Source organism: Moschus berezovskii, chromosome 8, assembly GCF_049115385.1.
Source record: "Moschus berezovskii isolate FMDL1 chromosome 8, NW_MosBer_1.0, whole genome shotgun sequence".
Taxonomy (NCBI): Eukaryota; Metazoa; Chordata; class Mammalia; order Artiodactyla; family Moschidae; genus Moschus; species Moschus berezovskii.
The window spans coordinates 62,188,988-62,203,038 of record NC_142467.1 but is presented as its reverse complement, the minus strand read 5'-3'; positions in this window follow the sequence as shown (position 1 = coordinate 62,203,038).

The window sequence follows — 14,051 nt, the reverse complement described above, 5'->3', positions numbered from 1 at the left end:
TTTCTTTAGGTTCTGACAACTGAGATTCAAGTTTCTTTGCATGGTTGAAATAGGCCAAGACTCACTAATTGCCCCATTTTATAGTCCTATAGTATAAAGAAAAAGGAAAGTGTTCGTTTTAACTCTGGCTCTTGTGAGGGAAATCTAAAACCAAGGGCACAGGGTAGTGCTGATAAAACCTCTCATCATCATAAAAGCTGAGGTTTGGGAAGGGACCCAGAGAACGTTGAGCGATTGATTGTTACTTGGGGACATTGTCTAGGCCTTTGGGGTTGTGGAGAGGGAAAGAGAGGAATGGGGTGGAAGAGGAGAGCAGTCAGGGGAACTCGACCAGCAAAGGACAGGTTTCAATTCTGAAATGAAAGAAAGAAAGAAATCCTTAGGACCCTTGATCCTTACCTCTTATTATCTGAGAGATAGTCTTTTCTCTTAACTTCAGGATTGTTCATTCTCATCCTTTTTGAAGAATCCTAAGTACCGAGAAAGGTGGAGCTTAGCATTGTCATCAGGCTGGGTCTGAGGTGTGTTTCCTTTGACCCACCCCCACTTATAGCCCGTCCCCAACTTCAGGAAGAAATGGGAGTCAGGAAAGGGTGCAATAGAGTCAGAGGTCTTCTCTTCAATGTCACCCTGTCTCCTCTGCTGTTTTCCCTGGTGCAGCCGCACTTAATTCAGTTTGAGAGGGGAAGATTGGGCAGAGTAAGATCCTAGTGGTCCTAAGGGGAAATGAGACAAAATCTAAACTAATCAGGTATTGAGCAAATAAAATTTCAACATTCTACCCATCCACCTTTGTATGTTTTGTTTGGGTGCTAATAAGATTTTGTACCCAAACAGCAAATCTAGCCCTCCACTGCAGTGATTTTTTGTTCCATCTCGTTTTTCCCACTACTAGAACCTAGGAGAGACTTTTGAGGCAAAGCTTACTTGATATGTTCTCATAGGTTAAGCTGGGGGCTCAACTCCTCAGATCGAAGTAGCACGATCTCATCTTCTTTTTCAGGAAGCCATCCTGTAAGTCTATTCTTCTCAGCACTTAGGCTGTTTGTTATTATTATTGTTGTTGTTGCTATTATGACTTTATTGAGGTACAGTTGGTATGTATATATAAGTACAAAACACTGACACAAATATAGTTGAGGTACATGTAAAGTGTACAGTTTGATAAATTTTGATACATGTGTACAGAGGTGAAATGATCACCACAGTGAAGGTAGTGAACATATCCATCACCTTCAAAACTTTCCTTATCCCCCTGGGAAATCTTTCCTTCTTCCACCTCTGTCCCCAGGCAAGATCTGTTTTCTGTCACTATAAACATATCAATTTGCATTTTATGGAGTTCCAGACAAATTAAATAATTCAGTATCCACTGGTTCTGGCCTGGGTTCTCTCATTTAGTGTTATTTTGAGATTCATCCATGTTGTTGCATGTATAAATAAATAGTGACTCCTTTTTATTTCTGAGCAGTATTCTGCTGTGCAGGAATGGCAAAATTTGCTCATGTTTTCATGTGTGCATGGACATTGGGCTTGGTTCCTTTAGGGGCTATTAGAAATAAAGCTGCTGTGGACATGTGAGTACAAGTCATTGTGTAGATGTGGGCCTGTTCACTCCCAAACTGCCCCCTCCCGTTTCTGGCTCCTTCTTCCCACCATGTCCCCATTCACTGGCCTCTCTCTTACTCAAAGCAATAATCACCTGCTTCCCTCCACTCTCACAGAGTCAGCACCCAGCCTTCTAAATTTTTTTTATTTCATTTTTCTGCATGGAAACAGAGCCAGTGCCTTCATCATCTTTACTGCTCTATTTCAAACTCCCTCCTGTTTGTCTATACCCTCTTTTAACAAGATGTCTGGGGCTAAACAAGGTATGTTTATTTATATGTCATTATTTATTTAGCTTGGCGTGCTTAAGTCCTCAGCAATACTTTTCTAAGGAGAAAAGGTGCCTGGTGTGTGGTGGGCCACACACTCATGAGGTGCTCCTATCTCAAAAGGAGGAACTGGCTAAGATCAGATGATGTGGGAAGCAATCCTGGAAGACTAGTCCTGGGAGCTTATCTGTACACACTGCATTTTGTTACTATCTCCTGTGGGATCTTACCTGGATCGATCTTCTAGAACATGGGCCCCCCCACTCCCTAGTTATCACAAACCCTGTCTTACCACATTTCCAACCCCACATTCTGAGGCAGTCTTGTAACTATATCTTTTGTCTCTCCTCTTTGGGCCAAGGGAGCCTGGGACTGGGCAGCAGCCTGAAAGTGAAAAGACAGCGGGGGCCAGAGGGTAGGTTCCCAACTCTCATAAACTGGCACTTGTTGCCTGCCTGGGTACGTATTTGGATTGGGCTAGGGAGAGGGTAACTTGACTTATTTTAGAAAAGTATTCTTAGCATTTACCCTTTCAGAGAGACATTAACAAGTGTTGGTGATGTGAAAAAACTGGAACCCTCATTCATTCCTGGTGGGCAGTAAAAAGGTACCACTTTAGTCAATTAGGAAATAGTTTAGCCATTTCTTCTTCTTTTTTGAAATATTTATTTATTTGCCTGCATCAGGTCTCTGTTGTTGTGCATGGACTTAGTTGCCCCTCGGCATGTGGGATCCTAGCTTCCCTGACAGGGCCTGAACCTATATCCTGCACTGGAAGGCTGATTCTTAACCACTGGACTACCAGGGAAGTCCTTAGTTATTTTTTGTAAAGTTAAACATACACTTACCATGCCGCACCATTCTAAGTTGCTTCAGTCGTGTTCAGCTCTTTGGACTGTAGTCCACCAAGCTCCTCTGTCCATGAAATTCTCCAGGCAAGTATACTGGAGTGGGTCGCTGTGCCCTTTTCCAGGAGATCTTCCATATGACCCAGCAATTCCACTCCTGGCTTCTACCCAAAAGAAATGAAAACATGTTCACACAAAGATACAGATGCAAGTATTCATAGCAGCATTATTCATGAATCAAAAAAGTGGGAACAAGCCAAATGTCTATTCAACTGATGAATGGATAAATAAGATGGAGTATATCCAAACAAAGAAATAAAACTCTGTGGTCCTTAAGGAACAAATATGAATGTGCGCTAGAACATGGATAAACCTTACAGATATTATAATAAAGAAGTTTGGTGCATATTGTATTGTTTCATTTATATGAAATATCCAGAAAAGATACATCCATAGAGACAGAGAGCAGGTTAGTAGTTGCCAGAGGCTGTGGGTAAGAGGAGATCTTGAGGGACTTCTTGGTGATCCAGTGGTTCAGATTTTCCCTTCCACTGCAGGGGGCTCACGTTCCATCCCTGGTGGGGGAAATAAGATCCTGAGTGCAGTGAGGCAGCCAAAAATAAATTTAAAAATAACATTTTTAAAAAAGAGTAAGTCTTCACTGCAAATCAACTTGTTATTTTGAGAATAATGGAAATTTTCTAAAAACAAATTATGATGTTTGAACTCTGTAAATTTACTAAAAGTCATTAATTGTATTCTTAAAATGGATGAATTTTAGGATATGAAATTATACCTCAGGATTTGCTGGTGGTCCAGTGGCTAAGACTCCATACTCCCAATGCAGGGGGCCCAGGTTTGATCCCTGGTCAAAGAACTAGATCTCATGTGCCACAACTAAGAGTTCAAATGCAAGCAAAGATCCAGTATTCCCCAACTAAGACTCGGCACAGCCAAATTAAAAAAAGAAAATCAAAGTATAGTTGATTTAAATAAAAAGAAAGTTGGAGAAGGAAATGGCAACCCACTCCCGTGTTCTTGCCTGGAGAATCCCAGGGACGGGGGGGAGCCTGATGGGCTGCCGTCTATGGGGTCACACAGAGTCAGACACGACTGAAGTGACTTAGCAGCATAGTATTTTAAAATCCTTTATACTCACTAAAGCCAGATTTTTTTAATCTTTTTCTTCCCTGTCTTAGGTGCCTATTCCCCAGGCGAGTTTCCCAGAGCTCATTCCATCCTACAGACTTGTCATTCCTCCCTGCGGGGGATTCTCGTGGGCCCTCTCTCCTCCTGGCTGCCCTGACCCGGGCTCTGACCCAGCCCCTCTGCTGGGAGGACACAGCTTTCTAAGATCATAGTGCTGATTTGCAAACTAGAGTCCAAAGAACAGACCTGGGGTAGTAGGGGTGGAGGCCCTCTTAAGACTCATTTGGGACTCATTTTGAGGGAAGGGGCTTAGTTAATCTGGAGAGGCAAATGGATGGAAATGAATCTATGCTGAAGGATCTTCTCCCCAAATAAGGCTGTCCACCTGGGCCTGGGTGCCTTCTCAGTTCCCAGACAAACCCAGAGGTTTCCATTTCCGCAGAACCAGAAGTGGGTGCCCTTCTCAGACATAATTATCTCAGCCTCCTTAGAAGTCCTCTTCTGCTCAGAACCAACTTCTCATCCTAGAATCTTTTCGGATCTGAAGACCAGACTCCTGAGAAACAAACTGGGACTCGTTTATTGAACAAATTAACTAAGCAAATCCAGGGGATTTGGAGGGGGTGTGGGGGAAGGAAAAACAAAAGCATCCCAGCCTGCCAACCACCTCTGAATGTCTTTAATTTCCTTACATCAGCTTGTCAGAGACAGTGAATCTCCAGCTACCTTATCACAACCAGTTTTCAATCATCTCAACACCAATCATCCATCTTAAACTCTTCTCAGAACCATTTATTTAATATTCTCAGGTCCACCCAACCTGGCCCATTTGTAATTCTTTTTAGATCAGTGATGAGGTCAAGCAGTACCTTGGGAATGTTCTCGATATTCTATGAATGATGCAAACGCACATTTGATCACCCCAGGTCCCTGTAAAACAGGAACTCTGGAGTGCTAACTGCTTCTGATCCCATTCCGGAAGGCTCAGAACCAAGTTTGTCCCCGCAGATCTGTGATGACTCCCCTGAATAGTTTCTTCAGAGTCGTCTTTCATTCTCTTCAGAGTCAGACTTCATTTTTGGCTAATGAAACTGACAAAGTCCTTAGAATTTTCTTCTTAGAAGCATCTTGATTTTATCCAGAAATACCCTTTTTTCAACCGCCTCAGATCCAGCTGTCAGGCTTCAAATAAAAACAAGTCTTTTAAAGTTATTCATCCATGGGCCTCAGGTTTCTCATCTGTTTAATGGGGAAAATAGTGCTTATTTTCTTCTTCTTTTAAAAAAGAACATGAGTACTTCCCTGGCAATCCAGTGGTTAAGACTCCATGCTTCCAATGCAGGGGCAGGGGTTTGATCCCTGGTAGGGAAAATTCCACACACCATGGGGTATGGCCCCCTCCAAGAGAATGTGAATTATCTTCTGATTACAAAATATTTCTTGGTCGTGAGAATATATCTATGTTTTCTTCACACATGATGAAATGAGGTAGGCACTTTGAGGCATGAAAGTCTCACACACTGATGGAGGGAGAATAAACTGGTGCAAGCCTTCCTGAGAGCAATTCAACAACACGCACCAAAAACCTTATAAAAGTTCATACCCTTTGACCTAGCAATTCTTCCAGGATTGCTGTTAATTATAGTGTATTATTTGTAATGGGGAAAAAAAAAACACTGGCAGCAACATAAATGTCCTATGGGTGATGGCTAAGTCAATTGTTATATGATGAACTACTATGCAGTCATTATAAATCATGTTCTAAAATAGTCATTAACCTGACTAGTAACACAATATACCACAGTTGAATATATAAAACTCTTTATGACATGATTCCAATTATAAAAAATACACACATGCACATACTCATATGTCAAATGTTAATATTAGTTTTGGTGTGATTATGGGATATTTTTATTTCATGTTGGGGACCTGTCTGTATTTTCCAAATCAGCAGGTGTTTTTTATCATCAGAAGAAAATAATTTTGTTTATGAAAGAAAAAGAGAAAAAAAGACTAAGTAAGCAAGCAATTATTTTCTAGAATCTGGTGTGATGTAGGGGTCTTTATGAAGGTCCTCTGGTGGAGTACTGTCTTTCCCTGCACAGATCTGCTCCTTCAGTTGCAAGGTGTTAAGAAGAGTGCTAACAAGAAAAGAAGGGAAAATTTTTCTAGGGACTCAAGGCTCTAGGTTTTTGCTGAGGGGACACAGGTTGCCTATTTAATATTCCCTGTAGGTGGATTGTCTGTCGGATCTGGCAGGATAGAAGCATCAGAGAGCTGCTGCTGGCTTCTAAATTTGGGGGCTGTAGGCTTTTTAAAAGTCAGAAAGCACTATTTTATTAGCTTGTCACCTTCCCTCAACTATTAGAGAACTCTTGAGATCTTGCCCCCATCACTGAATTATCTCCGTCCTCATTTTCAAAACACAATTCATGCACACTACCAGGGTCAAAGGATTTCTCCTAAAGTTGTTTCTTCTGCTTATAACTGAGTTGTTGTAAACCAGGTGATTTTGTTGGTTGTTCTTGGATCAGACTGTTTGCTTTGTTGTATCCCAGTGTACTTCTACACATGATGGGAGAGCCCAAGTCTGGGTAACTGTCTTGGGGCCAACTAAGCACTGGGCCATCCAAAGTCTATGCTGCTCCTCGGTCACTCCATCTGTCTGTTATCCAAAACATAGTCATCAAATGCTACCTGCTTTATGTCTGGCCCTGAGCTTGTAGAAACAAACAAAATAGAGTCTGGAGCATCACAGAATTTGGTGGGGGAAAATTTATAAATAAATAATTGCCTTGCATTGTGACAGAGGTGTGTATAGAGCAGGGAGTGACTAATTCTATGAAGGTGGAGGAGAACAGGGTGTAAAAGGAGATGAGGTGTTCACTGGAGAGGGATTTGCAGGCAGGAGAATAACAAGTATAAAGGCAAGGAGGTCAGGGTGTGCAAGAACCTGTGACTTAATGGTGGTGTGGCCTGAAAACAAGGAAAGTGAGGAGGGCGCAAGAAATGGGGCTTGAAACGCAGGTTGGGGCCAGAGGCCAACAACTTAGTTTGACTGTGTTTCTGGGTATTTGAAAGGCTGCCCTGCTTTCTGCCTCTTTGGGAGGGTCCTGGTCCCCCTACTCCACTTCCAACTTGGTTATTGGAATAATTACAATAATGGTAACAATAAATTTGAGGGGTCCCTTCAGATTTTATACATGATCTTTAATTTCAGCTTTCAAGAAAACATGAGTGACCTCACACTCAATTATTTGATCTTAGCCCATTTTCCTTTAAATAATATGTAACATTTAAATATGCCCCAGATTCGTGGGTAAGTCAAGCCTCATTTTTACATGTGTGTGTAAATTTTCAAACATTCACAAAAGTAGAAGGGATTAGTGTAGTGAACGTCTCTGTATCTAACAATCAGTTCAATACCTGTCAGTTCACAGCTGGTCTTGTCTCATCTGCACTGCCTTTCTTGCTCCCTGCCAACATCCACTGGATTGTTTTGAAGCAAATTCTAGACATTACATAATTTTATTTGAAAAATACTTCAGTATATACTTTTAAAAATTTTATTTATTTATTGTTGACTGGGCTGGGTCTTTGTTGCTGTGCGCGGGCTTTCTCCAGCTGCAGCAATTGGGGACTGCTCTCTAGTTGCTGTGTGAGGGCTTCTCATTGCGGTGGTTTCTCTTGTTGCAGAGCCCAGGCTGTAGGTGAGTGGGTTTCAGTAGTTGTGGTGCATGGGCTTAATTGCCCTGTGGCATGTGAAATCGTCCCAGACCAGGGGTTGAACCCTCATCCCTCATCCCCTGAATTGGCAGGTGGATTCTTAACCACTGGACCACCAGGGAAGCCCTTCAGTATGTATATATACATATATATATATGTGTATATATATATATATAATATATATTTATGAGTATTTTTGAAGTTCCTTTGTTTAAATCAACACCTAAAAAAGACCACATTTTGCATTTGGTTGATATGTCTTTTACATTTCTTTTCATCCATAATAGTTGCCCTTGCTATTTATTTATTGAAGAAACCAGGTTATTTGTCCTGAAGAATTCACCACTTTTAGGACTTGATAGATTGCATTGTTTTTCTCCTCTCATAATGTTATTTACTATGTCCTTCTATCTCACGAGTTTCCTATAAACTCATTCTATACCTAGAGGTTTGATCAAATTTAGGTTCACTTTTTAGGTCATGTGGTATACTTGCTCCTGCAGTTTATCAAGAGACATTGATTCTCTCTCTCTCTTTAAAATTTCCTATATATGATTTTTTAATTGAAAATAATTCATATAACATAAAACTAAACTTTGAAGTGTACAATTTAGTGGTTTTTAATATAGTCATAATGTTGTAGAACTATTGTCACTACCTAAGTCCAGAACATTACCATCACCCCCTATAGAAATCCGATAGCTATTGACAGTCACTCTGCATTCCACCCAACCCTCCTGAAGCACCTGGTAACCACCAATCTACTTTATGTCTCTATGGATTTGCCTATTCTGGACATTTCATGTAAATAAAATAATAAAATATATGGCCTTTGGTGTCTCTGTTCACTTAGCACAATGTTTTTAAGGTTTATCTATGATGTAGCACGTTTCAGTACACCAACCCGTTTTTTTCACTGAATAATATTCCATTGTATGGATATACCACATTTTAAAAATCCACTTATCAGTTAATGGACATTTGGGTTGCTTCCACTTTCAGTTCAGTTCAGTTCAGTCGCTCAGTCGTGTTCAACTCTTTGCGACCCCATGAATCACAGCACGCCAGGCCTCCCTGTCCATCACCAACTCCCAGAGTTTACCCAGTCTCACATCCATCTAGTTGGTGATGCCATCCAGCCATCTCATTCTCTGTCGTCCCCATCTCCTCCCACCCCCAATCCCTCCCAGCATCAGAGTCTTTTCCAGTGAGTCAACTCGTCGCATGAGGTGGCCAAAGTATTGCAGTTTCAGCTTTAGCATCAGTCCCTCCAATGAATACCCAGGATTGATCTCCTTTAGAATGGACTGGTTGGATCTCCTTGCAGTCCAAGGGACTCTCAAGAGTCTTCTCCAGCACCACAGTTCAAAAGCATCGATTCTTCAGCGATCAGCTTTCTTCACAGTCCAACTCTCACATCCATACATGACCACGGGAAAAACCATGTTCTTGACTAGACGGACCTTGGTTGGCAAAGTAATATCTCTGCTTTTTAATATGCTATCTAGGTTGGTCATAACTTTCCTTCCAAGGAGTAAGCGTCTTTTAATTTCATGGCTGCAATCAGCATCTGCAGTGATTTTGGAGCCCAAAAAAATAAAGTCTGACACTGTTTCCACTGTTTCCCCATCTATTTCCCATGAAGTGATAGGGCCAGATGCCATGATCTTTGTTTTCTGAATGTTGAGCTTCAAGCCAACCTTTTCACTCCTCTTTCACTTTCATCAAGAGGCTTTTTAGTTTCTCTTCACTTTCTGCCATAAGGGTGTTGTCATTTTCATATCTGAGGTTATTGATATTTCTCCCAGCACTCTTGATTCCAGCTTGTGCTTCTTCCAGCCCAGCGTTCCTCATGATGTACTCTGCATAGAAGTTAAATAAGCAGGGTGACAATATACAACCTTGACGTACTCCTTTCCCTATTTGGAACCAGTCTTGTTCCATGTCCAGTTCTAACTGTTGCTTCCTTTTAGCTATTACAAATAAGGCTGCTGCTATGAACATTACATACAGGTTTCTGTGTGAAGATGTTTTCAGTTCTCTTGGGTGGTCTCTCTTTTTGTGATGTTAAAATTAATTGATGGGTTCAAGTATTACTGATATTACAAAATTTATGTCAATCCTTCACCACCCAATGCTTTCAGGAATCCCCAGATTACTGATGATCCTTATCTAAATCTATTATCTCATTAGAAGTTACAAAATGGTGATTTTGTAATTCTATCATTCCATTTGCATTTGTTAGCCAGAATATGTTGATGATGAATTTAGGCTTAATTCCAAGCCACTCCAGTACTCTTGCCTAGAAAATCCCATGGATGGCGGAGCCTGGTAGGCTGCAGTCCATGGGGTCGCTACGAGTCAGACATGACTGAACGACTTCACTTTCACACATTGGAGAAGGAAATGGCAACCCACTCCAGTGTTCTTGCCTGGAGAATCCCAGGGACGGGGGAGCCTGGTGGGCTTCCATCTATGGGGTCACACAGAGTCGGACACGACTGAAGTGACTTAGCAGCATAGTTGTTAAAAAAAAAAAAAGACAGGATAAATCCTTGACTATTTTCTTTCATTTATAATGATATTTTGTACTTTCCTATATGGATCCCTAACAAATTCTGGATCTCTATATGATTAGAGTTCTACAAGCTCTGCAATAAAGAATTGTAAATAAAGAATTATGACCCTGCAGCCAGAAAGTACAAATTTATTTCAATCTCTACTTGGGGAATTATAGAGAATCTACTTAATGCCCTATGATACTTCATAAAATTCCTCATACTCTTCCTTTCTAGCTTTCCTTCTCCCTCTCCTTCTTTGTTCTTTATTAAATACATCAGCTGAGCCTCTATGCCCAAATCCTTCCCTTCCCCAGACTCTCAGGCTCTGGCATGCTACAGTTCACGGGGTCACAAAGAGTCGGCCACGACTTCGTGACTGAACAACAACAACAGGCTCTACATCTCTTAACTATTCCCCTCTCCCAATTCTGATTCTGCATGACAAAATGTCCAGAACTGGACTGCAAAGCCTGAACTCTTTAAACTAGAACATAGGATTGGATTCTGAGCTGGAAACCTTTTGGTGGGCTGGTAAGTTAGAACAGAAAAAAGGCGGTGGCGGGGGGATGCTTTCATTGGGACTTCTCTGGCAGTCCAGTGTTTAAAACTCCAACCTTCCACTGTAGGGGGCATGGATTCGATCCCTGGTCAATTAACTAAGATTCTACATGCCACATGGCACAACCAAAAAAAAAGAAGAAAGGAAGGAACACTCACACTAAAAAATATTTCCAGCACATGTATTTTCTGCAATAGCATGCATCACACATGGTATGATAAAAATTAAATACATAAAATGTTTTTAAAATAAAGGAGATAGTAGGGAAGGAAATGAGCATGATTCCTTTTCACTTTCCAGTTACCCTTCCTTTCTAGATACACTGCCTGCTACATCCTTGACCTGCTGTTTCAGGGAAAATGAAGTGGAACCTTGCCTCTGACTCAGGATTCCAAGTGTTTCCCACCCCCGCAGTCCTGCAGTGGGGCTGGGAGCAATGGAGTCTCCTCATGTAATAGCACAGAGGAGCCTCTGAGAAAGGCCACTGGGAGCCTGCCCAGCTGGACAGGCTGTTGCTTTCGGTTCTCACTGGTTGAAGTTACTGAACTCCTCATCCTTTCCTGCAAGAAGCACTTTCCTGGATCTTAAGGAGACCTCCTGAGGACTGTACACCTTTGTATCTCTAAGGGAAATCTCAAGGCATGAGGAGGGTAGTGAAGACCTCTCTGGGTTTCCTCCCACCTTGGGAGTCTGGATGGGAGATAGCCAAGCCCCAAGATACAGGGCCCCACATTACCCAGACCTATTTGTTCAGGCCCTACAAAGACTCTGATGGCAAGTCTGAACAAAACCAAGTGAAGACTCCTGGCTGGATTTTCACCTGTGTGGCAACTACTAGGAAAATGCAAGTGTGGGCAGATATTTGTGGTCCCAGGCTATGTGAGCAGAAGTCCCCAAAGGCATGGAGAAGCCTTGGTGGCAACAAGACCAAGTGGTCGAGCCATGTGTGTTCCAAGGTCACACGTCAAATTCTAACCCCTCACTCTGCCACTTACATTACTTAGTGATCACAGGCAAGTTTCCTGCTTCTCAGTTTTCACCTCTAGAAACTGGGTATAATGTTTCCATCTCACTGGTTTGTGGTGAGGATTAAATGAGACAATATCTACAGAGTGCTGGCCCACTTCTATTATCCCTTGTGGCTCAGCTGATAAAGAATAAGCCCACAATGTTGGAGACCTGGGTTCGATCCCTAGGTTGGGAAGATCCCCCGGAGAAGGGAAAGGCTATGCACTCCAGTATTCTGGCCTGGAGAATTCTGTGTACTGTCTAGTCCATGGGGTCGCAAAGAGTCGGACAGGACTGAGCGACTTTCACTTCACTTCACTTCACTTCATGGTCATTGAGGAGCCCCATAAACCTCAGTTTTGTTTTCTCTAAAACAGGGGTACCAGTAAGATCTATTAAATGAGGTAATAAGGAAAGTGTGGTTGACACTTTTTTTAAAAAATAAATATTAACTACGGGGCTTCCCTGGTGGCTCAGAGGTTAAAGCGTCTGCCTCCAATGCGGGAGACCCGGGTTCGATCCCTGGGTCGGGAAGATCCCCTGGAGAAGGAAATGGTAACCCACTCCAGTATTCTTGTCTGGAGAATCCCATGGATGGAGAAGCCTGGTAGGCTACAGTCCATGGGGTCGCAAAGAGTGGGACACGACTGAGCGACTGAATGGAACGGAACGGAATACTATTAAGGCAGCCCCTGTTTTGCTTGAGGTCATAATCTGATAGTTCCCTCCTCCTACTGCTTCCTAGTTCACCCTGCTTCAGTTGGCAGGAAATGACTGTTTCCACCTTTGGGATAAAAAGCCCGAAGTCCCACAGAAAGAAGAATGACACCCAGAAAAGAGCATGACAGGAGATCAGTGGCCTTCCTCCCTTCTAAGATTGCCTCTCATTCCAGCCCCCTGCACTCAAACCTTGGGTTTTTCTACTAGCCTCTCTCCCTGGCATACCTTCTGCCCAAGGGTTCATTTTAGAGACTTCTGTAATCTCCAGAGGATCAGTATTAATCTTCCCCACCTACAAGATGAGTGGCAGCTGGAAGCCAAGTGCTTTCCAGCCAGAGAAATTTTTTTTTGTTCGGTGTCTCTCTGCCCCTCCCTTCTGCAGGGGAGCCGAATGTGCTCACTCTGGAGGGACTGAGGGAAGCCGGGGCTGGCGCTAATGCAATTTTGTCTAGATGAGGCTGGCAGCTGGGAACCACTTTCCTTCAGCTTGCCCTCTGCCGGGGAAACTCCATGACGGAGACGAGGCAGCTGGTAGCGGGAAGCCTCAGGTTTGAGGATGAGGACGCTGTTACTGCTGTGCCACGCAGGGCCACACAGGACCCCGCAGCCACACAGACGGATGCTGATGCCCATTTCGTTCCTGAGGACCTCCTAGAAAGGGAATGCCTTGGGACCTGGGGGCAAGGATTTCTTTAACAGTAGTACAAATACAAAGGAACACAGGACTTTTGTGAGGGATTGGGAGTCTGAAGATCTGGGTTCCAGTCTCAGGGCCATCACTTCAAGGCCATGTTATTTTGGTCAAGTTGCTTGAGATCTCGGCCCAAATTTTAGTTTCCCCACTTGTAAAAGGAGTGTTTTAATACCTCCCTCAAAGGACTGTGGGAAGAATTAGTTGAAATAATATATGGGGAAACTGGAACATGGGAGATGGTTAATAAATATTCATTTATTCCACAGGGCCTGAGGACAAAGGAAATCACTGGATTCTGGAGGCTTTTTGGTTTATCAGTTTATTCTACAGGTTTAAGTACCAGGCATCATGCCATTTGTTGGGTGCCTGATTTTAGTGAAGATGTGTGCTTATCATTCACAAGATCCAGAGTGGCTCCCTACATATTCTGAACCTCAGAACTGATTTCTCTGGTGGCTGAGGATCAACACATACAGAAAGACAGAAGAAACAGAAGGAACCTGTTTCTCAGAGATCCAATTGACATCTCCCTTAAGCCCTCTGTCGCCTTCCATGAACCGGTCCTTCTTTTGTGCCACCATCACCACATCCCCATTCTGGGGGAGGCCAGATGACACAGCTACATGTCACCCTGTGATCTACACAGGGGAGGTGGGGGTAAGGAGCTGTGTCCCCGCTGGAACTGAAAAACATCCTTGAGGGCTGCAACTTTTACAGGCAAGGTTACCATGCCAACGACAGCCTCCTTGCCCAGCAAGGAGGAAAGGAAACAAGGCCGTGGGTGACACATCTATTGTGTGTGTTCACAAATTTGCCTGGAACCTCTTAGGGGCTGCAAACTGCAGGATGGAGCTGTTGAGAGGCAAAAAGATTCTGGTTGATTTAAGTGGAACTCCAGGACAGGCA